This window comes from Scyliorhinus torazame, chromosome 9, assembly GCF_047496885.1.
Source record: "Scyliorhinus torazame isolate Kashiwa2021f chromosome 9, sScyTor2.1, whole genome shotgun sequence".
Taxonomy (NCBI): Eukaryota; Metazoa; Chordata; class Chondrichthyes; order Carcharhiniformes; family Scyliorhinidae; genus Scyliorhinus; species Scyliorhinus torazame.
Genome location: NC_092715.1, coordinates 75,848,388 through 75,870,454, shown reverse-complemented (window position 1 = coordinate 75,870,454; position 22,067 = coordinate 75,848,388). Strand labels below are relative to the sequence as shown.

Here is a 22,067-nt window from a genome sequence, read left to right as displayed (position 1 = left end):
AGTTCCTTGTAAATGTCAGAGACGCTCCCTTCTCCTACCCACCCGTTGGAAACTATCCTGTCCTGAATTCCCCTTAGCGGTAGGAGCGGGAAGGTTGACACCTGTTTACGTAGGAAGTCCTGCACCTGCAGATACCTGAATTTGTTTCCCCTCACCAACCCAAATTTCTCCTCCAGTGCCCTCATACTCGGAAAGCTCCTTTCTATCAACATATAGAACATAGAACGATACAGCACCCCCATCTTCTCAATCCCTGCTCTCCGCCATATCCAGAACCCCCCCATCCATACTTCCCGGGGCAAACCAGTGATTATTACAGATTGGAGACCAGACTGATGCTCCCTCTGCTCCCACATGTCTCCTTCATTGCCCCCAGACTCTCATGGCCGCCACGGTGGAATACCGTGCCAGCGGGAACGGCAGAGGCGCAGTTACCAGACTGGTGCCCTTGCATGAAACCGCCTCCATACGCTCCCATGCCGACCCCTCCCCCACCACCCACTTCCTGATCATGGCGATATTTGCCGCCCAGTAATAATTACTAAACTTTGGCAGCGCCAGGCCGCCCTCTCCCCGACTCCGCTCAAGCATTACCTTCCTTACTCGCGGGGTCTTGCCCGCCCAAACGAAGCCAGTGATCACTTTGTTGACCCGTTTAAAAAAGGACCGCGGAATAAAGATGGGGAGACACTGAAATACAAACAGGAATCTCGGGAGGACGATCATCTTCACCGTCTGCATCCTCCCAGCCAGTGACAACGGAAGCGCGTCCCATCTCTGAAAATCGTCCTTCATTTGGTCTACGAGTCGGGCCAGATTTAATTTATGCAGCCGATCCCATTCCCGCGCCACTTGAATGCCTAGGTACATAAAGCTTCCCCCTACTAATCTAAACGGCAGCTCCCCCAATCGCCTCTCCTGTCCCCTCGTCTGGACTGCAAACATCTCACTTTTCTCCATATTTAGCTTATACCCCGAAAACCAGCCAAATTCCTCTAGAATCCTCATGATTTTTTCCATCCCCTCTATTGGGTCCAATACATACAGAAGCAGGTCGTCTGCAGAGAGAGAGACTCTGTGCTCCCACCCCCCGCCCCCGGACCAGTCCCTCCAGCCCCTTGAGGCTCTCAGAGCAATTGCCAACGGCTCTATAGCTAACGCGAACAACAGGAGGAAGAGGGGGCATCCCTCTCTCGTCCCCCGGTGCAGTCTAAAATAGTCCAATGTTGTCCTATTCATCCGTACGCTTGCCACAGGAGCCTGATACAGCAACCTGACCCAGTCAATAAAGCCCCACCCAAATCCGAACCGTTCCAGTACCTCCCACAGATAATCCCATTTGGTCTGTCTCTGCTCTGTCCACCTTCTCCCCATGGGCCCGTATCAAGATCAGCTCGCCTCTGACCACTGCCTTCAGTGCTTCCCAGACCACCGCTGCTGAAATTTCCCCCGTGTCGTTGACCTGCAGGTATACATTTGAGGTATTTTTGGTATTGTATTGGTACACCTGAATACATTTCCTCAGCCACTCGCACACCCCGTCAGCCAAAAGTCCCACATCTAACCTCCATTGCAGGCGCTGGTTACTGTCTTTACTAACCTGCAGGTCAACCCAGTGCGGAGCATGATCTGAGATTGTAATTGCAGAGTACCCTGTGTCCATCACCACAGCCAGCAAGGCCTTGCTCAAAATAAAGAAATCAATCTGGGAATACACTTTATGCACGTGTGAGTGGAAGGAGACGCCTTCACCCTCGGCTGCCCAAATCTCCATGGATCCACCTCCCCCATGAACTCTTTTAGTTCCTTTGCCATTGCTGGCACCCAGCCCATTTTTGAGCTTGACCAGTCCAAGCCAGGGTCAATAACTGTGTTGAAATCCCCTACCATGACCAACCTGTGGGAGTCCAGGTCCGGTATCTTTCCCAGCATCCTCTTTATAAACTCCACATCATCCCAATTTGGCCCCAGCATCCTCTTTATAAACAACTGCCAGAAGGTTGACAACTCCAATATTCTCCCTCCAATTATGCTTCTCAACCTGCTGAATGTTCCCACCATTTTCGTTTCTATTTCTGAATGAGATAGAATGAGATACAGTGAAGATTAACTTCATTGTAAAATGGCACCAACAAAAAAATAGGTGTGGAGCATAAGGCTACTGAAATATTTGCAAGAAGGTCCCCTGAAAAATGTTGAGTTAGACAAAAAGATGAACATTATCTCAATCTGTGCATATACTAATTTAAAATTCTTTTAATTAACTTGAGTATTGTTGCAGAAACAATTGTTCAGTGTTCACACTGGTGCAAAGAAAGGACCAAAAACAGAATTAGTAGAAAGTTTATGAGAAACCTCTTTCTAGAGCACCATTGGGAACATGAATTGTTTTGCAAAGAAAGATAACCTCATCGTTTGAAGGAAAGGTGGAAGTGGATATAAAACAAAGGAAGTTACAGACTGATGGTGAGAGCAGCAGTTTTGGATTGCTCCAGCAAAAAAGAAACACGAGATCCAATGGGCTAAATAGCCTGTTTCGACAATGTTAACTATTATTTTATGTTCGTGGACACAGAATAACATTTGCCTTAGAGGCCTGTGTCATTTAGGGTCCCTCTTACTACTGGACACACTCGTGGGCCTGTGCAATTGCTACCCTTGTTTCTCCTCAGACTCCTGTGGGGAAAGAAAATCGAGCAATTACAGTTAAACGAAAACATGCTTTAAGTTTATGGATTGTCTAACTCTTCACTTCAAACTGATCCCCGCAGTGACCAAGACTCATATTGTAGTGTTTCTCTATGTAATTCAGAATACTCATTCCAAACGAAAGTCAGAAAATAGTTACACTGTTGGATACTGTTCACAGTTCAAATATCGGACACAACTTACTGAAATAATAATGATGAACAAGGACTTGCTACAGGGCAAAAAATCTCCACCCCAAATCGAATGTAACTTCATAACTGGCTAAATATCTTACCGACACTTCTGATAAACCAAGTCCGTATCTTTGGAAAACTACCAAGCACACCATTTCTGGTAGCACACCAAACCCTTGCGCAGTTCAACAAGAGCTCAAAATTAGTGGACCAAACAGACGATTCGCGAGGCCCTTGGAATAAGTTAGTCGGGGAAGAGACAAAAGGCCCAAGTTTTCTGCTTCACGATCCTCCCGGTTCCTGTTGTGAGTTCAGGCGAGGCAGGATGGGGTTCTGATAGCGTCCGGCTACACCGAACCGCAACTAACCGGGGGGGGCGGGCTGCCAGGAGAGGTAAGGTCAGAGAGGTGGATCCGCCTGCCTGCCTGCTCCGGTGGAGGGAGGCCAGGGAATCCGCTCCACCCGGGGCTGCGCCAAGGAAAGGCCGGTTTATTTTTGGCTGATGCATCGGCGGAGACGGTAGATCAGAGCGCCCCGACCGACAGGACAAGGCCTGAGGAGCATAGATCGTCAAGTGATGGAGCTGGCCCACTCACTCACCATGTCCGAGCTCCAGCTCCTTCACCCCACTGGGAACCACCACCGGAGATAGGTAAGGCGCATGCGCGGCGCAGGCTGACCTCTCATGGCGAGGTCAGGGGTAACCATGGAAACCGGACGTGGCCTCAGCCCAGCCTTTCCGTTGCGCTGCTGCGTTTCAGCCAGGCTCCAGCTGATCGCCCTGAAAAAGGAGTCAGCAGGCAATTCACTGGTTAAACAGGCCACAGTGAACTTATGATAGCAAAAATACTGCGGATGCCGGAACTCTGAAATAAGAACAGAAAATGCTGGATAAACTCAGCAGGCCTGGCAGCATCTGTGGAGGGAGAAACACAGTTAATGTTTCGAGTCCATATGACCATCCACAGAATATTCTTGTTGGGATCAGCGCTGCTGTCCTTGCCTGCTTAAACAGATTCAGGTGGAGGGTTGCCATAGTCTCAGGATTGGCCTGGAATCTCCAGCAATTGAGGCCAAATCCCAAGTTACTGCTGTGAGCAATCCTGCAGAAAAAGATGATATAAAAATGTGTGATTTTCATTTCCTTGGAATGCATGTTAATTTTTTCTTAAAAAAGCATTAGAGCTGACAGTCAAGAATTGGGGAATGAAGAGTGTTTTAACTTTCCAGTTGAAAAGTGAAAGGGGGAATTGACGTTTGCAATTGGAGGATGGACATGGTACCAACCAAAGATGGGAGTTTAGGGTCAGTTGGTCATTTAATAACAATAACCTTTGTTAGAGTCAGAAGTAGTTAACATTAACAGTGCAACAAAGTTACTGTGAAAATCCCCCAGTTGCCCCACTACAGTGCTTGTTCGGGTACACTGGGAGAATTCAGAATGTCCAATTCACCAAACAAGCACGTGTTTTGGGAGGAAACCGGAGCACCCGGAGGAAATCCACGCAGACAGAGAGAACGTGCAGACTACGCACAGAAAGTGACCCACTTGGGATAGGGAGGAAATAGAGGGAAATGGACCGAGTAAGGGCAGAAAGTTTTTTTTTTTAGTTCAGGCATCGTGATTGGCACAGGCTTGGAGGGCTGACGGGCCTGTACCTGTGTTGTACTTTTCTTTGTTGTTCTTTGAGCCCAAGTCCCTGGAGTTGTGAAACAACAGTGCTAACCACTGTGCTACCATGCCATGTCATGAAACCTCCATGAATAACTTGACAATACACCATGCCCAAGTCAGGCCATTTATACACAGTATATCAAAAAGAATAGTGATCTTAGTACTAATCTTGGCAGAAACACCATGGTTGCAATTGTTGAGGGTGTTGGTGAGACCACATCTGGAGTATTGTATCTAGTTTCGGTCTCCTTATTTGAGGAAGGATGTGGTGGAATTGAAAGCAGTTAAGAGGAGATTTACCAGATTGATTCAGAGGATGAAGGAGTTGATATATGAGGAGAGATTAAACTGTTTGGGCTTATACTCGCTGGAGTTTAGAAGGATGAGATAGCATCTGACCGAGATATATAAAATACTAAAAGGGATTGATAATGTCGACCAAACGTGCCCCCTTGTGGGGCAATCTAGAACAAGAGGTCACAGATTTAGATTGAGAGGGGCAGCACGGTGGCGCAGTGGATAGCACTGCTGCCTCACGACGCCGAGGTCCCAGGTTCGATCCCGGCTCTGGGTCACTGACTGTGTGGAGTTTGCACATTCTCCCCATGTTTGCGTGGGTTTCGCCCCCACAACCCAAAAAGATGTGCAAGGTAGGTGGATTGGCTATGCTAAAATTGCCCCTGAATTGGATACTTTTTTCAAAAAGATATAGGTTGAGAGGCGGTGGATTTAAAACTGAAATGAGGAGGTACTACTTCTCGCAGAGGATGGTGAATTTGTGGAATTTGCTGCCCCATAGTGCGGTGTAGTCTGAATTATTAAATGGTTTCAAGAGGGAGCCAGATATATTTCTGATTTTAAAAATGGGTGAAAGAGATATGGGGAACAGGTATAGAGGCGGCTTTGAGACCAGGAAGAGATCAACCATGATCTGATTGAATGGCAGAACAGGCACGAAGGGCTGAATTGCCTACTTCTGCTCCTAATTCCTTTTTTTGTTATAAATGTAGAATGCCCAATCATTTTTTTCCAATTAAGGGGCAATTTAGTGTGGCCAATCTACCTACCCTGCACATCTTGGGTTGTGGGGGTGAGACCATGCAAACACGGGGTGAATGTGCAAACGCCACATGGACAGTGACCCGGGACTGGGATCGAATCGGGTTGTCAGCGCCGTGAGGCAACAGTGCTAACCGTGGCACGGTAGCACAGCGGTTAGCACTGTTGCTTCACAGCGCTAGGGTCCCAGGTTCGATTCCCAGCTTGGGTCACTGTCTGTGCGGAGTCTGCACGTTCTCCCAGTGTCTGCGTGGGTTTCCTCCGGGTGCTCCGGTTCCCTTCGACAAGTCCCGTAGACGTGACGTTAGGTAATTGGACATTTTGAATTCTCCCTCTGTATACCCGAACAGGCGCCAGAATATGGCGAGTAGGGGCTTTTCACAATAACTTCATTGCAGGGTTAATGTAAGCCTACTTGTGACAATAAAGATTATTATTATTAACCACTGCGCCACCGTCCTGCCATTCATTGATGAATCCTATCAGGTTTGTCAGACACAATTTGCATTAAACAAATCCACATTGGTTTTCATTTATTAAACAATGTTATCCCAAGTGACCATTAATTGTACTCAGATTTTATCTGGCAGTTTTGTTTTTTTTTAAAATATTTTTAATGCAATTTTAGCAAATTTTCAACAAACCCCCCCCCCCCCCCCAACAGAAAAAAGAAAAACATAAAACACACAGATCAACATCGTACACTTATATCGCGAATTCCCCCAATGTAAAACCCCCCTCCATGAAACAATAACAAACACCTACCCGAAACCCCCCCCCCCCCCTCTCCGCCCCCCCTCACCTCCTAACGTTCCGCTAGAAAGTCTAGGAATGGTTGCCACTGCCTGAAGAACCCTTGCACAGACCCTCACAAGGCAAACTTTACCCTTTCCAATTTAATGAACCCTGCCATGTCGTTGATCCAGGCTTCCACGCTGTTTTTGAAAACTCACCACTATTCTTAGAAGTCCCCCTATACCAAAAAGGGCCAACATTCTAAATGGTGATCAGGGATTCTCACTCCCCGACTCCGATGCAAGCTTCAGTGGGTGCTATTCAGGTCAAACTATATTTTCAAGTTATCCCCCGGTATAACCCATACCTTCACCGAAGATTTCATCTACTTACCACTTAGTAGCATCGATCCTGGGTCCCGCATTGCTAAGTAAGTAAAGTAGACTTTGGAATAACCACTGTTTCAGGTTAAAACTTTTAAGTTATTTTATTATTATATATTTTTTTCTCTTTTTAAAAGATGCAATCACTGTCTTTACAGGAAGGTAAAAAGATCTTGCTTCTGGATCCTTCTGGTTGGTTGAAGGGACCTTCAGGCCCAACTTGACAATCAATCTTCTTTTTAAAATCTGGTCTTCTTTAGATGTATTCGCTGATGAGCTCGGTTGCTGTGTCCTATCTTTCCCATGTACCGAGCTATGAGAGCTGGCTCTGAGCTGAATCTGCCTACTCTTTAAATTTTAGTCTTCCTTAGATGTACTTAGCTATTTTAGCTCGGCTGCTATGCCCTGTCCATTTCCCATGGCCGAACGGACTGTGACTCTAGCTGCTTCTCCCCTCTCTCTCTCTCTCAGCTCTCTCCCTGAGTTCTGGTTCTGGTTCTGGATCTGAATCTGAATAGTTCCTGCCCTGGTCTCGAGGTTTATATTTGCTTTCTAACAATTACGTTTTTTGATGTTATTGTAAAGTAACTCTTAATTTCTTTGATTGTAAAAAGGAACTTTGATCTAAAACAAAGTATTCATTTTGACATGACTTCATCTCATAGATCTGATTACATTGTGTCCTTTGTGGTGTTCAAAATGCTTTGGTTTCAAGAGGTGTTACTTTTAATTCCTGTCTTTTCTATAGTTTTATTTTCCAATTGTGTCCTCAGCTCAATTTTGACTTTAATTTTGGCTTTGAATTATGTTTCTCGTAGACTGAGAGCCTCCAGTTTTCTTTAATTTACCTGGTATTAGCAAATTTTCACACTTCGAATTATCACAAAATTCAACTGAACTCATCCATTCTTTTCCAGATCCTTACTAAGATAGTTACTTTCAATGAAGGTGTGAGCCATTGTCTTTGGCTTCATTCAAAATCCTGTTTATCTTGTTTGCTTGACCAAGGATATCTGCATTTTACAATCCTTCCCTGGCAGCTGCTGTTAACCCTTTGTGGGATCTTTCCCTGTATTCTCTCATGTTTCTCTCAGACCAGATATTGCCAGACTTCCATGTTTCAAATGACACATCTTTCCATATTATCAATTACCACGTTCGGGGGCCTTGCATCCTTCCACTGTAGCAGAATCCTCCGCCGGGCTACCAGGGACGCAAAGGCCAGAATACCGGCCTCTTTCGCCTCCTGCACTCCCGGCTCGTCCGATACCCCAAATAATGCTATCCCCCAGCTCGGCTTGACCCGGGTATTCACCACCTTAGACACAGTCCTCGCAAAGCTACTCCAAAACCCATCCAGCGCCGGACACGCGAAGAACATATGGTCGTGGTTCGCTGGGCTCCCCGAGCACCTCACACACCTGTCCCCTACCCCAAAAAACCTGCTCAGCCTCGCCCCTGTCATATGCGCTCTGTGAAGAAACTTAAATTGTATCAGGCTAAGCCTGGCGCAAGAGGAGGAAGAATTAACCCTACCCAGGGCATCAGCCCACAGACCCTCATCTATCGCCTCCCCAAGCTCCTCCTCCCATTTACCCTTTAGCTCCTGTTGCTCTTATTAGCCTTAGTTTTATTAGCTCTAATTCTGTCACCTTTGCTCACGAATCGTCAGGTATCTTTCTGATACCGCCACGTGGTTCAAGCTCAAGTAATGATTAATAAGACAGCACACCGCTTAGTAAATGTTAAATCAATGATCATTTATTATATACAGCAATAAATACTTATACAATAATCCTACTTTCTAGACTACTACCTACCACTACAGGCCAATACTTAACTTTGGGAATGGCTGACCAGGTCAGGGAAACGAATGGCTTATCGAATTGGGTCTGGCCTGTGGGATTCAAAGGCTGATACAGGTCGATGGCTAGGAGTCTCTATTGGGTAGCGATCGCTGGAGTCAAACTTACGGTTTCTTGTCGATGGTTCTTGTGAAGGTTGTGAGCAGGAGAGGAAGGGAGAGAAGGGTTCCCAGGGGCTTCCCGCCTCTCGGGGCGGACCTTGACCCTGGTCCCAAGTGATTGGACTTGGTCTCAATCACTGGGTTCGATATGCTCCAATAATGGGGAGATTCCTTGATCGGGGGGTGGTCGTTCACCTTTCTTTGTCTCGGCCACTGCTGGCGCCGAGAGGTCTGGATCGGCTTTCAATTGCTAATTTGTTGCAATTGTTCCCGGGGATCGCCGATTAAACTGCAGATGGCCGGGTTGATGTGCTGCTAATGGTCGCAGGTATCGATCTGGGCCGACTTCCCCAGAGCCGAATACACTGTTCTGTCTGCAGCTGTCCGTTTGTGCCCTGTTGGCTGATTTTCCCATCAGCCTTTTCAGTTAGCCATTTTACATCGGGTTTTGGCCAAATTAATCGGGAATCAGCTATTTTAGGTGGCTACACTCCTCCACCGAGGCCTCCTCCTCTTCCTACATCTCCTGATAGACCGCCGAGACCTTGCCTTCTCCAACCCACACCCGCGAGAGCAACCTATCTTGAATCTTACGTGCTGGAAGCAGCGGAAATTCCCTCACCTGCTGTCTCACGAACGCCCTCACCTGCATGTACCTGAAGGCGTTTCCGGGGGGCAGTCCAAATTTCTCCTCCAGCGCCCCAAGGCTCGCAAACGTCCCATCTATAAACAGGTCCCCCATTCTCTTAATTCCTGCCCGATGCCAGCTCAGAAACCACCCATCCATTCTCCCCGAGACGAACCGATGGTTCTCTTGGATCGGGGACCAAAACCGAGGCCTCTACCTCAACCCTGTGGCGCCTCCACTGCCCCGCAAATTTTCAGAGTCCCCGCCACCATCGGACCCGTGGTGTACCTTGTCAGCGGGAGCGGCAGCTGTGCCGTCACCAGCGCTCTCAGACTCGTGCCCACACAGGACGCCATCTCCAGCCTCTTCCACGCCACCCCCTCCCCCTCCATTATCCACTTACGGATCATCGACCCATTGGCAGCCCAGTAGTACCCACATAGATTGGGCAACGCTCGCCCTCCTCTGCCCCTGCTACGCTCCAGAAACACCCTTTTTACCCTCGGGGCTTTATTCGCCCACACAAATCCCATGATGCTCCCGCTGACCCGTTTAAAAAAGGCCTGAGGGATCAGGATGGGAAGGCACTGGAACACAAAGAGGAACCTTGGAAGGACCGTCATTTTCACCGACTGCACCCTACCCGCCAATGACAGTGGCAACATATCCCATCTTTTAAACTCCTCCTCCATCTGCTCCACCAGCCGTGTCAAATTGAGCTTGTGCAGGGTGCCCCAATTCTTAGCCACCTGGATCCCCAGGTACCGAAAGCTCCTTTCCGCCCTCTTCAGCGGAAGCTCGTCTATCTCCCTTCCCTGGTCCCCTGGGTGTATCACAAAAAGCTCACTCTTCCCTACGTTAAGCTTATATCCGGAAAAGTCCCTGAACTCCTTGAGGATTCGCATAACTTCCGGCATTCCCTCCACTGGGTCCGCCACATACAATAACGGGTCATCGGCATACAGCGACACCCGGTGTTCCTCTCCCCCCGAACCAATCCCCTCCAGTTCCTGGACTCCCTCAGTGCCATGGCCAAAGGCTCAATTGCCAATGTGAACAACAAAGGGGACAGGGGACCCCTGCCTCGTCCCCCGGTACAGCCAAAAGTATTCCGACCTCCGCCAGTTCATGGCCACACTCGCCACCTGGGCTTCATAAAGCAGCCTTACCCAACTGATGAACCCCTCCCCGAACCCAAACCTCCTCAGCACTCCCCAAAGATACTCCCACTCCACCCTATCGAAGGCCTTCTCCGCGTCCATAGCCGCCACTACCTCCGCTTCCCCCTCCACTGCAGGCATCATAATTACGTTGAGGAGCCTCTGCACATTGGTGTTTATCTGGCAGTTTACCCACCATCAATGAAAGAGTGGCTGAACTATAGTGACTAGTGAATGATGTGTCTTCAAAATTCAGCTCAAGGTTGATTATACTATTTTGGGGTGAACCAATTACCAAGTTCAATTATATAACACTGACATTCATTCACTGCTGCCTCACGATGCCAAGAACCCGGGTTCGATCCCGGCTTCAGGTCACTGTCTGTGTGAGTTTGCAGTTTTTCCCTGTGTCTGCGTGGGTCTCACCCCCACAGCCCAAAGATGTGTAGGGTAGGTGGATTGGACTCTCTTTTGATGTCAAGCAAGTATAAGAAAGGAAACATACTTAGGGACAATGCAAAAACGGATGCTCCTGTTAGGGGCACTGCCCGAATATAACAAAGATCAACAGAAACTTAAAATCATCAAATGATAGTGCAGTTAAAGCACTCCAATGCCTGCGGTGCCCACTGGGCATGGAAGGCCTCAATGGTGCCCATGGACACCGCGTACTCCTTTCCTCGGGACGCCCGGCCGCGAATGTAGCCGTGGAAGAGGGGCAGGTTCAAAAGGAAGTCCTCCGACTTCCCTGCCCCTCTCCGCACCGAGTGCCCATAGATCAGGAGCATGGAGCTGAAGTGCAAACAAAATTTCAACAAAAGATCTGTCAGAAAGTCAAAAATGGAGTGCAGCCTATAACACATAACATAGACGTGGTCCACGGACTCCACAAGGCTCCAAAAATGGCAGGCTTCTTGGGAGTCCGTGAACCAGTGCAATTGATGATTGTACAGCATTGCTGTATGCAACTCCTTCCACCCCGGGTCCCCACTGTGGGGGAGGATTCCTCCATAGAGGGACCTCCAGTGCGGACGTCTGCCGCCGGACAGTAACAAGGCATGTCCGGGCAGTGGGAGAGGGCAAGGAGGTGAAGGGTGTGTAGCAGCAACCCATAGAGGAAACCCTCTGCGCAGTGCAAAAAGGCACGGAGGGCATTTCTGTGAGGCGGCGAGGGTTGTGGGCACTAGCCTCCGAGGGAGGGTTCGGGGCTTCGGGCCAATGTGGAATTCCGTCCAAGCAGGGGTTTTCTCAGACAGGATACCATCACACACCTGCATGTCCTCCAGACCCCGAGTGCCATTGGGTCCAAGCATGACCATTTTGAGGTCTCGGATGGCATTGGCTGTGAGCCAGACATCCACCGCCGCGAATTTCACTAACTCATGGGGTATCATCCAACCCACTCCTCCACCACCCACACATCCCCGATCCTGGCCACCCTGGCAGCCACAGCTCACTCCTCCGCCAGCCACTCAAAATGGTATTGGTGGAGGAGCAAATTCCTGAGCAGCAGCTCTCTGACGACAGCCACCACTCCTGACAGGGGAGAGCTGTGGCGCGAGGCGACCATGCTACAGACTTTTAGACGGTCCTGGTAAAAGCTGGGCAGCGCCTGCAGAAGGTAGCGGTCTATGAATAGGAGCTGCACTTCCTAATTCAGGCCGTGCACTGGCGGAAGAAATGAGTTGCCAGGGCCCACCATCTTGGAAAAGGGCTCAACATAAAGGTATCGCTGCAGGGTATGAAAGCGGGAGGTCACCACATGGGTGTAAAGGCACACGAGCGCCTGCTCACCCTCCCTAAGTGGGAGACTCAGAACGTCAGCAGCAATCCAGTGCAGTCTCTTGTCCCTACAAGCATTCTCTGGAGCTTTGTGACAAAGTCGGGGGAGGGGTCAAAGTGACCAGCCGGTACCACTCAATGGAGGCTATCAGCTGGTTTATGATGAGAACTCAACCCGTGTAAGACAACACTCCTGTCCAGCGTCCCAAGCGAGCAGTGAACTTGGCCTCCAGCTCCTGCCAGTTAGCCGGCCAGGATTCTTCAGCCGGACGAAGATGGACAACCAAGTAGTGGAGGCTGGTCCTGCTCCAGGTGAAAGGCCTGAGCTCCTCTGGGAGGTGATCCATCTGCCACGGACTGATCAGGAGTCCAAAACACTTGGCCCAGTTGATCCCGGCAGAGGACGCAGTGGAGTACACAACCTAGCACCCTTGCATCCTCTGCAGGTCAGCAGGATCGGGGAACATGAGGAGCATATATATCATCAGCGAAAGCTGAGAGGACCACACGAATGCCCAGCCCACGCAGAAACAGTCCCTACAACCTCCTCCATAGGAGATGCAGGAAAGTCTCCACGCAAATAGAATAGAGTTGGCCAGCCAAGGGGCAACCCTGACCCACTCCTTTCCCAAAGTGAAGAGGCTCCTTCAAGGACCTGTTAACGTTAACAAGACATTCTGCAGCAGTGTACAGAAGTCGGATACGGGCGACGAAATGCATCCCGAACCCAAATGTTTGCGGAGTCCCGAATAAATATTAGTGATCCGCCCTGTCGAACACCTTTGCCTGATCAAAGGACAGGAAGGTGCTCGACAGTCCCCCCTCTGGGAATGATGGACCAGGTCCCAGACCAGATGGATGTTGTCGTGGATTGTGCAGCCCAGGACCGTGTAGGACTGGTCAGGGTGGATCATGTGGTCCGTGCTGAGCAAGGAGACCAGTCACCAAAGTGGCGGAGATTTTCCCCCCCCTCTTTGGCAGCAGGGTAATGGCGGCCCTGCACCATGGGAGGGGCATCGCCCTGGTCGCGATACTTTCCCCCAGGACCCTCGCGTAGTCACTCGTCAGGATGTCCCAGGACGCTCTGAAAAAAACCACGGTCAGCCCGTCCGGCATTGGGGTTTTGCCCTGGAAAGGCTGTCAAGGGCGGCAGTCAGCTCTTCCAGGCCTATAGGAGCATCAAGCCTCCCAGCACCCTCCAGTCCGACCTGCGGTAAGCCCTCCCACAAAGCTCTGCAAGCATCCTCGCTGGACGGATCTGAGGAGAAAAGGGCGCTACAGAAGCTTCGGATTTGGGTCTTGACTTCCTCCGGATCCAAGACGAAAGACCCGTCATCGGCCAGCAGCGTAAGGAGCTGCTGACGGACCCGGTGCCTTTTTTCCAGAGAGTAGAAGGGGGAGCCATGGTCCATGTCCATGAGGATCTGGATCCATGGCCTCACGTACACACCGTGGGACCCAACAAGTTGCAGGGCCCACAGCGCGCCCTTCTTCTCCCTGTACACTAGCCGCAGGGCCGGGTCCTCATCGGGATGACCGAGACAGGACTCTAGGTCGAGCACCTCCTTCTCCAACTCCTCGACCCTGGATTTCTGCCTCTGTGGAAATTAACAAGTAGGCATGGCGAGTACTCTTCAATCAAACTTTATTGGTTTGTGCACAAGGAAAATAACACAGTGGGATTCACCTCAATGTTCTGTCTGAATCCAGCGAAGCAGTAATACTTATAGCATTTTCAACCAATAGGTTTGCAGTCGCAGTCGAATCCCTTATCTGCATGTCAACACACCAATAATATCAGTTAAACTTTCATTTTAAACCAATGAAAGGACAGCATTTCTAGCCAATAGAAAACAGAGTAAGTGGGCCAATAGAAAACGAGTATTTTCAATCCTTCGTTTGCATACCTTGGGCGCGATTCTCCACTCCCACGCCGAAGTGTCCACGCCGTCGTGAACGCCGTTGAGGTTCACGACGGCGCGAATCGGCCCCAATCCCGACCGATTCAGGGCCCGACCTTTACATTTACACGTGTCAGGCCTTGGAGCCACGTCAAGGCGGCGCCGCATACATGACGCGGCCGGCGCCGCATAACTGGCGTCGCCGGCGCCAACCCGCGCATGAGTGGTTGCCGTCCTCTCCAAGTCCGCCCCGCAAGAAGATGTCTGACCGTTCTTGCGGGGCTGCAGAAGAAAGGCGGTCCTCCTTCAGAGAGGACGGCCCGACGATCGGTGGGCACCGATCATGGGCCAGACCCCATTTGAGGCCTCCCCCGGCACAGGAACTTCCCCCCCCCCCCCCCCCCGCAGGCCCCCCCCCCCCCCCCCCCAGCGTTCCCGCGCTGTTCCCGCCGGCAGCGACCAGGTGTGGACGGCGCCGGGGGGGTGGGGGGGGGGGGGGACCGCCATTTTGTGCTGGCCGCTCGGCCCATCCGGGCCTGAGAATAGCAGGGGTGCCGGAGAATCGCCATTTTGGATGTCTCAGGCGATTCTCCGGCCTGCGCCGCGCGGAACCCTCCGGGGCCGTTCTCGCCGCTTGGGAGAATCGCGGGAGGGCGTCGGACCGGCGTCGCGGGAAATCTTGGCGACCCAGGCGATTCTCCCAACCGGCGCGAGAGTGGAGAATCACGCCCCTCATCTCCCCACCTTGGGTGGTTACTGCAGTTTACAGAAAGCATTTTGTTCCGGCTACATCCATCATTCTGTCTCTGCAGACCCACGTCCTTCACCAAGAAATAGTTTATTATGGATGCTACACACTCCCCCCCCCCTGCCCCCCCTCCCCCCTCCCCCCTGCCCCCCCTCCCCCTCCCCCTGCCCCCCCTCCCCTCTCTCCCCCCTGCCCCCCCCACCCCCCTCCCCCTGCCCCCCCTCCCCTCTCTCCCCCCTGCCCCCCCCACCCCCCTCCCCCTGCCCCCCCCACCGCCCCCCCACCCCCCTCCCCCTGCCCCCCCTCCCCCCTCTTCCCCCCTGCCCCCCCCCTCTCCCCCCTGCCCCTCCCCCCTGCCCCTCCCTCCCCCCTCTCCCCCCTGCCCCTCCCCCCTGCCCCTCCCCCCTGCCCCCCCCCCCCCACCCCCACCCCACACACACTTTTGTCCTTCAAGGAGAACTCCGAACCTTACTCAAGCTCCATCTCTCCTAATCCCGGGGCTTCCTTGTCCGAAAGATTGTGATCATTGAGGAGGAGAAGGAGTTGGGCTGCTGGGTTGTAATCTGGGCTTGAAGGGTCCTTAACCGTCAGCCAGAGCGAATGCAACAAAGTATGACTATATAGAGGACGATAAAAAGGGCAAGACCTATCACGAGGTACTTGAAGAGGGTCTGGAAATAGCCTCCAAAATCAGGGAGTCATCCCCACCAATCAGAAGGCGTTTCTTGAGCCCAGCAATCAGAAGGCGTTTCTTGAGCCAAGTAATGGTGAAGGCAGACTTGCTCTTGAATATTGCTCACATCCGTCTCGATTCTCTGGTCCTCATTAACATAGAAACAACAAGATTCGCTAATGGCTTGCACAGCTAATAGGAAACTAAGGGCCATTTGATTCTGGAGAACGACTTGAGAGAGGGACTGAATCTCTGATTGCAATTCCTGGATGGCATTCACGGTTTTATTCTCAATGAGTTCTATAGTAGCAGAGATGTTAATGATCGCCTTTTCTAATTCTGAGATTCCCAGACCCGGTATGAGGACTTGGACAAACTGGTGTAATCTGGTATTATGGGTAACCAGTGGGTTTGGGACCAATCGTGTATAATGCCCCAGAGGGCCCAGGTGGTTATGGAGGGACTGAATGGCAAGGTGTTGGACCCCAAAGGCCTCAGGGATAATATTGCCAATGGTGCAGGTCCCTGCCCAATCAACGGGAAGGGTCTTATAGGCCCTATTTCCACAAAGCCAGAAGGAACCATTGTGAACAAGTGTCCGATACCAACGAGTATGGTTCTGACAGAATCTAAGCCAGTTTCAAACAAAAGTAGAATTGGTCTGGGCATACAAGGTAGGCGCAGGGCAGCACGGTGGTGCAGTGGGTTAGCACTGTGGCCTCACGGCGCCCAGGTCCCAGGTTCGATCCCGGCTCTGGGTCACTGTCCGTGTGGAGTTTGCACATTCTCCCGGTGTTTGCGTGGGTTTCGCCCCCACAACCCAAAAGTGTGCAAGTTAGGTGGATTGGCCACACTAAATTGCCCATTAATTGGAAAAAATGAATTGGGTACCCAAAATTTTTTTTAAAAGAAAAAAATACCAGGTAGGTGCAAGAACTTAATGGTAACTCACCCACCCAAGTACTACCCCGGGTATAGTTCCTTCTAACGCATAACCAGGCTGAGCCCTTAACGGCCACAGAGTGGGCTGCTGCCTCCAAGTGGGCGCACGTGGATGAGGGCCCCCATACTACCTTGGAACCATGCAAGGGCCAAAAATCACATCTCTGAGGAGGAAGGGTTATTGGGAAAATGAGTACAAATCCAATATTTGGTCCGGATGCCCTATGAGGCAATAGCCTGCATCCTTTGGACTGTAGAATTATTAGTCCATGCCGTGCAGGAGAAAGTCAGAATTAGAGTCCACATCTCAATGGTCTAGTCAAGGTTCTGGCTAAGACACTTTCATCCGTGGTCGGTGCCCGCTTGATGTGTGAGGCATGGATCCACAAAGGTCTTTCCTCGACTTTCAAGGCCATGTGGGTGATCAGCAGCACCTGGTAAGGGCCTTCTCAACAAGGTTCCAGGCAGTGTTTCCTCCGGAAGACCTTCACAAGGAGCAAATCCCCCGGCTGGTACTGGTGGCACCCTTCAGTGGTAGCTTTCTTGTGCGCCTCTGCAACCTGGGAATGCAAACTTTTAAGAGAATTAGTCAATGCTGTGCAATAGCCAACATTCCCTCATCCATGAAGTGGATGTCCATCTGTTTAACAGTGAGGTGTGGGGAAACAGGGAGGCGCATGGGACGTCCCATCACTATCTCATACGGTGACAGGGAGGTGGTTCGGTTGAGATGAGACCGCATGGTCATGAGAGCCAAGGGTAAGGCCTCGGGCCAATCAGACCTGTTTCTTGACACAACGTAGCCAGCTTGTTCTTTAGTGGGTGGCATGATAGCACAATGGTTAGCACTGTTGCTTCACAGCGCCAGGGTCCCAGGTTCGATTCCCGGCTTGGGTCACTGTCTGTGCAGAGTCTGCACGTTCTCCCCATGTCTGCGCGGCTTTCCTCCGGATTATCCGGTTTCCTCCGACAAGTCTCAAAAGATGTGCTGTTAGGTGATTTGAACATTCTGAATTCTCCTAGTGTACCCGAACAGGCACCGTAATGTGGTGACTAGGGGATTATCACAGTAACTTCATTGCAGTGTTAATATAAGCCTACTTGTGACAATAAAGATTATTATACTATTATAAGTATCCCGTTCTACCTCTCCACCGCCCGTAGATTGGGGATGGTAAAGGCAGGAGAGGTGGTGTTTACACTGTGATGCTTTCAGCAATTCTCGTTCCACTTTTCCTATAAAATGGGGACCGTTGTCACTGGATATGATACCAAACCTCGGCACAATTTCAAGTAACAGTAACGTGACTACAGCAACAGAATCATTCTTTTTAGTTGGGTATGCTTCTACCCATTGCAAAAACAAGCACACAACGCGCATGTAGCTACATCCCATACATTTAGGCATTTGTACAAAGTCCATTTGTAAAAGCACAAATGGTTGTGGACCCACCGCTGCAGTCACTGGAGGTGTCTTTCCCAGGTTATGACGTTGGCAGAGCAGGCAATAGGCAGCAAGTTCCCTGCCATGGTAGAAAATCCTGGTGAAAACCATACCTGCTGTGCCATCTTTATCATCTCCCCTTTGCCCGCATGTGTAAATTCATGTAGCATGCGAGCGAGCCAATGCAGGAGTGACACAGGGGCGACAGCTCATCCTTCCAAGGAATACCAAAGGCCATCAGAGCACTGAGTGCATTGGGCTTGTATCCACATATCCTGTTTGGAACGGGGAGCAATGCAATGTAAATGAATAACATGAGATAAATGAACAGTACGGGTAACAGACGGGATAGGGGTGGCAGCTTGATAACAGAGGGAAAACAAGAAAGGAGCTGTACAGCCTGCCAATAAATAGCCAATACTCCTTCCCTCCATTCAAACTTAATTTTGGTTCTCCTGTTGGAGGTGAGAAACCATAGGGCCAAGATCCTGGGAACCGCAAGTCACAGAAAGGGTGACATGTGGGGCTACATTTGGCGGGGCTTGAAAAAGGGATGCAGCAGAGGGTGGTAGGGTGACAGACGTGGCAATGCCCTCGTGGCCAACACAAAGAGAGGTGATAGAATGTAACACTCACCCAAGTGGGCAGATACCTCTTGATCGTACTGAGGATCGGGGCCATCCGCCAAGTAATGGGCTGTACAATGGAGATGGTCATGCCACTCTTGTAGGGTCACCTAGGGTCTCTTGAACCCACTCATCAACCAGCAGATGAAGGAATATACTTTGCAGGCAGGGTGAAAGGTTTATGTCACCAAAGTTCCACCACCACACATGGAGTTGGAAGGAGTGTTCAGCGACCTGCACAGACTGTTGGGTAAGTTGACTCGGGGACCTCGAGGTGGACACTTTGGGGGGAACAAATGAGTATGCATCCTAATTTGCAGAGGAGATCACCACCCAGGAGATTGATAGGGACTTCAGAGCCGAGGAGGAATCGGTGTTCACCAGAGTGGCCTGCGAGGGAGAACGGGACTTCTTCCCACAGAGCGAATGACAGTGATTGTCCCAATACGCCAACAACACTCAACGGTTTGCTGTGAAGGAGTATCGACAAGAAAGTTCCGTATACTATCAATGGTATAAATAGGTTCTTCAGCGGTAAAGACAGGCATTTCACGGGTGTGGCATCCCTATTGAAAGGGTCCTGTTGGACCAAAGGGATTGTTCATGGTATAAGAAACAGCCTAGGAGGTCAGACGCGGTGGAGGCGGTAACGACATGACAGCGGAGGTACCATCCCCGAAAGTGGTGGTCTTTGGGGTATCAGACCAGCCAGATCTATTCCTGGGGAGGAGGGCGGACGCCCTTGCCTTTGACTCCCTGATTGCCCGCCGTAGAATCCTGTTCGGCTGGCGGTCAGCAGCACCACCCAAAGCTGCAAACTGGCTGTCCGACCTCTCGGAATCTCTCCAAATGGAGAAAATCAAATTCGCCATCCGAGGGTCAGACGACGGCTTCCACAGAACTTGGGAGCAATTCACCCACTTGTTCCGCCGTGTACAAGATCAGGCTGCAACCCCTGTACAAGAGCATTAATGAGTGCCGACATACCGACATCTATAGCAATTCTGGAACACTTAGTAAACACAGAACGGAAGCATTCGACATAATCGTGTACATCCTCATCATCAGGAGGTGCTGATTTTTTTTAAACTCTTTTTTTTGGCCCAGGCCTTTTGGTGTTTGCGCAACAAGGATCCTGGATTTTGGCTGTCTCACTTCCTCTGACTTTAACTACTGTAACCCACCCATTTAAGTAATAGACACTTCACTTGAGTCCTTCGAGCATCTGAGATCATTTTCAATCTTCCCATGTTTAGTATCTGATGTGTTGGGTAGGCTGGCCGAGGTGAACTGCACTTGATGCAGTGTAGAGAGAGACAGACCTCCAACCCTTGATAAAATGCAACACTATTTTAGTCAACATCCAAACTATTATAAATGTTCAACTGTGGGTCGACACTATGCTGACTTGACTGGAGACCTGACACGAGCCTGACCAGACTAACTTAGCTACCACATGGTGTAGGCACTGGCTAGCTCACGAGCTCTGACTGTCTCAGAGGCTGGGTCCCGAGAGAGCGGAAAACTGGTGCCCTCTGGCTTTATAGTGGTCGTGTCCTGTCTGGTGATTGGCTGCTCTGTTCTGTGTGCTTACTGGTCATCCTGTGTGTCAATCACTGCCTGCCTGCACTCCATTGTATACATGACAGAATCTGCACTAAGGGGTGTTCTATATGGATTTCCAAGATATACAGAGTAGGTGTGTTGGCCATGATCCAAGGATGTATAGGTTAGGTGGGTATATGGGGATAGAGCAGGGGAGTGGGCCTGGGCAGGACGCTCCCCCAGAGTATCGGTGCAGACCGAAAGGCAAATAGCCTCTTTCTGCACTGTTATGACTCAAATCAAATAAATTCTCAAATTCCTGAAGCTACTGCAAATCTGGTTCCCCTTGCAGTTACCTGTAAAGTAAAACACAAAAGATCCATTCTGCTTGAGGAAAATGGGTCAACTAATCGGAACTTATCTGACAATTCAAACTTAAAATTTGTAATTCCCAATTCCTGTAAAAATATAAATACATCTTCAGCTGTTAACAGGCAAGGGTTAATTCTCTGCTCGTTTGAAAAAGGGGTGGAGAAAAGTTTTCTACTGGGTGTCATTACGTCACCACCTCTTCCTTTCGACCGAAGGAGAAACATGATCAATTTTTCTTCCATAATCTCTACCTTACACTCTTTATTTCTTTCAATCTCAGAATTTATTTCTGTCTTTCCTCTTGTGTCAGGAATATTTGTTTTTGAACCTGACAAGAAGTTTTAACACAAGATCAATCCAACACAGGATTGGCCATAGTCATTTTAGATATCCCAAATTCCAATTAATCCTATTAAATTAAAATTATCTCACTCTTAAATGTGTGAATTTGTATCCGGATTAAAATTCCCACATGCTGATCACAAATATTCTGGAATCATGCCTCTGGCCAGAAAAACATGACTCCAGGTTTTGTTAGCTGTTTGCTCAAAGATTGCAATTTCAACAGTAAACATCAACACTTGAAACAGACAGGTACAAATATCATTCACACACAAGCAGCAAAACATATCAAATGCTTTAAAACAACAAATGAATTAAGTCAGTGTCCTTGTATTTCTGGTGTAAGTGCCACGAATGTCTGGAATTAAAAAACTCCAGACAAGGTTATTTCCCCAGAAAGTTAAACCTTAATGATAATATGACTTACGAACATCCACATAAACAAACAAAACACAGATTTTTAAAGAGACAAAGGACTGCAAGCTCACGCTTTCTTGGCTAAAACAAGATACTTCATTCTGTTGTATGATAAGACAGAAATTCATTATTTGATCATTATCTTTTTTGTTTCCTTACATGCGTCCACTTTACCCATCTTGGGATCTTTTTGGTGGTCTCAGCCCCATAATGTGCGTACATATATGCAATAGGAGCCCCTTAGGAGGGTACTCTTGGTCGACGCATTTCCCATGATGAAAATTTAGATCTTACCTTACCGGCCGGCGTTCAAGTTAACTTAAATCAATCTGGGCCTCAAAACCATTGACTGTGCCATTTCAGCCGGGACCTCTAACCCACTGACCGGGGACTCTAACCCAAAAGTGGACTCTTTTTAAAAAAAAATATCTTTATTCAAATTTTCGACAGATTTTCAACAAAAACCCCCCCATACAGAAAAAGGAAACAAGAACATAAGAACACCACCCTCAAGAATTATACATAGAGTTTACCCAAACTACAATAACCCCCCATATAACAATAAAAACGCAAATAGGGAAACACCCCACCCTATCCCAAACGCCACCCCAGAAGAAACCCTCCCCCCTCCCTTCGATGCCGCTGCTGCTGACCTCCTCCTAACGCTCCGCGAGAAAATTGCCACCACCTGAGGAACCCTTGCACAGACCCTCGCAAGGCAAACTTTATCCTCTCCAGCTTGATGAACCCTGCCATGTCATTCCTAACCTGATCTGCCATCTTCAAA

General features: G+C 49.7%; 1 protein-coding gene and 1 long non-coding RNA gene across 10 annotated transcripts in view; one reads left to right on the top strand and one right to left on the bottom strand.

Annotated features, from left to right (window-relative positions):
* zfyve16 (zinc finger, FYVE domain containing 16) overlaps positions 1 to 3,530 on the bottom strand; it is a 178,345-nt gene extending 174,815 nt beyond the window's left edge. For 4 of the 8 annotated variants that reach the window (XR_011949038.1, XM_072516163.1, XM_072516168.1 and 1 more), the window contains exon 1: positions 2,984 to 3,139. The gene's annotated coding sequence lies outside the window, so the exon portion shown is untranslated. Of the gene's footprint in view, positions 1 to 1,320; positions 1,340 to 1,897; positions 2,076 to 2,892; positions 2,963 to 2,983; positions 3,140 to 3,482 lie in introns of those variants that run through there. The other 4 variants (XM_072516165.1, XM_072516164.1, XM_072516166.1 and 1 more) reach the window with 4 other exon arrangements.
* The window catches only part of LOC140429331 (uncharacterized), a 65,632-nt gene continuing 46,956 nt past the window's right edge, over positions 3,392 to 22,067 (top strand). For both annotated transcript variants that reach the window (XR_011949042.1, XR_011949041.1), the window contains exon 1: positions 3,392 to 3,534. This is a non-coding gene — a long non-coding RNA (uncharacterized lncRNA). The remainder of the gene's footprint in view (positions 3,535 to 22,067) is intronic.